Here is a 2,423-nt window from a genome sequence, read left to right as displayed (position 1 = left end):
AATTTGGGAAAAACCACCAGTAACATGCTACTTGATTCTCACTCTTCTGAAGTGATGCCCTATTAAAAGCCTACCCTGTTAAAGGATTTTACCAAACTGTTAGGAATGGGCCTGGTTAAAGGTCTTTAGAACATTCAATTGGAATGTCACCCTGTTAAAGGATTTATCTAATGGCTATTAAACCAACCTAAGTCCATAGGATTTAAATTTACTGTTCCAATTGCTAGAAAGTAATGATAATGGTCTTTTGATCTGATATAACTTACAACATACTTTTTAATTTTAGATCACACTTTCAATTCAATCCTTATGCTTGGCTTCAATAACTTCAGCTTTGACTGCTTGTCTTTCTCTCAAGCTTTGTCTCCTTTACTCATTCTACCAATGCAATCATCCTTGTGTTCATCTATTCAAACTGAGTTCCAGTGCTTTCTTCTCCTTAGCACATTCTACAACACTTCATGCTTTTATGCTTGACCACACCTTTCTCTTTTTACTGTCCCCTCTTCTTCATTAACTTATGTCTTCTTATATAGAAGTCTAATTTTTCTTTGCCACTCAATTCTCCCTCTCCAATTTTAGGGTTTCAAAATGGGTTAGGTAGGATACAATGTATCTACCCTATATCTTGTTCTCTTCTAGAAACTTTGCGAGTTGTATCATTAAAATCATTCTACATGGTGTTCTGTTCCACCAGCTCATCATTCTTATCTTCCTTTTAATTCACAAATTTCTAGATAACAACCTTGTCGACTTAGATTTGGCGAATCTTTGATTTCCAAAATAATGCAACAGCTTGACATTATTGAGTTACTGGTGCTCGGCACCTCTATGTTACTCAGCACCTATACCTGCTCAACACTTGGTTATGCTTGGCACTTGGTTCTGCTTGGCATTTGGTTCTACTTGACACTTGATTCTACTCGGCACTTGATTAACTCTATGTCACTCGACATCTGAAGTTTACTCGGCATTAACTAAGAATTTTCTCAGCTCTTACTAGCTTGCTCGGCTCCTTCTCTCTAATGAACTTAGTTCGAGCTTTACAAAAGACTTAGCTAAAACCTTAAATCTTTGATATGTTTCAGTGTGCCCATTCTTTGTTTCTTATAGTATTCCATCAAATACACTTTTTCATCAATGGCTTAGCTGATCCTTGTACTTCATTACAACATCATAACTTCAACCTTTCTCTAGGTGTTCTAGTTACATCTTATTGATTGCATCCTCCTTGACAATCAACTAATTGATAGCATTTGGATCACTAAAGCAATGGTCATTCCTGCAAGTAGCAAGTTTGACATCAATGACAAAATAATGATTGAGGACATTCTTTACTAGTTCCATATATTATTTCAACAACTTTTCTTATGATCATTTCAATCATTTCCAACATGATTTGCCCAAAAAATGTATGAACTATTGATGTAGATCTTCTTTTGAATATTGATGGCCCAAATGCTGCAAAAATATCCCCAACCAATGAATAAGACACAACTATAGATCCAATATCTTCACCTAACCATACAGACGGTTGAGATGCACTCAAAACATCTAAAGAAAGCCCCAAGATCTAATGGACATTGTATCTTCACAAGAGAAAAAGGAAGCAATGCAAAAATATGACCACCGTCTAATTAAAAGAAACCCAACATAAGAAGGATTTTCCACATGGCATGCAATAGTTGGTCGGCACATTTCTTTAATGTTTGATTGAAGAGACAACAATAATTTTGAAAAGTGCAAAAAAGTCATTCTCCAAAATGGAAAAAATGGTTAACGCAAAATGTTAACCCTAATAGAAAATGTGCATTAACTCACAACTTAGCACATGAAGAAAAAATGAGCCAACTCGACACATGAAGCAAATGAGCTAGCTCAGCACATGAATGAATTGAACTAGCTCAGCACATGAATGAATTGAACTAGCTTGACACATGAAGGATCTAAGTTAACACAAGATGTTAACCCAAATGGAAAGCATATTAACCCACCTCAAAGAATCTAGCCGATTGAAGATCTCTCAGATCGATTATCAATGATGGGTTGAATGGTGGCAAAAAATGGCCAACAATGCCTTCAAAAAAGTTTAAGAGTTACTTTGTAAAAATAATATATGGTGTCCACAAGGTGGTTGGAAGAGATGGAATAGATATGGTGTATGGAGTAGAGTTTATCATAGCTAGAGATGTGCAAGACTCATACCATGGAGGGGAATATGATTATGTTGAATATATCCTAGAGGTGATGAAGGAAAAAATTGCACTAGCTTAGAGTGGAGAAATGAATGATTTCAAGTTCTATTGCTACTCACTACTGATGCACTTGATCTTCTACAAGAATGTGGGTACATAAGCCCTAATTTCATTGATCATACAATAGATGAAAATGGAGAGGTGCTAGTTCATATGTAGATATGGGTA

Source organism: Cupressus sempervirens, chromosome 6, assembly GCF_028749045.1.
Source record: "Cupressus sempervirens isolate cs-2001-9-10 chromosome 6, ASM2874904v1, whole genome shotgun sequence".
Taxonomy (NCBI): domain Eukaryota; kingdom Viridiplantae; phylum Streptophyta; class Pinopsida; order Cupressales; family Cupressaceae; genus Cupressus; species Cupressus sempervirens.
This window is presented reverse-complemented; position numbering follows the sequence as displayed.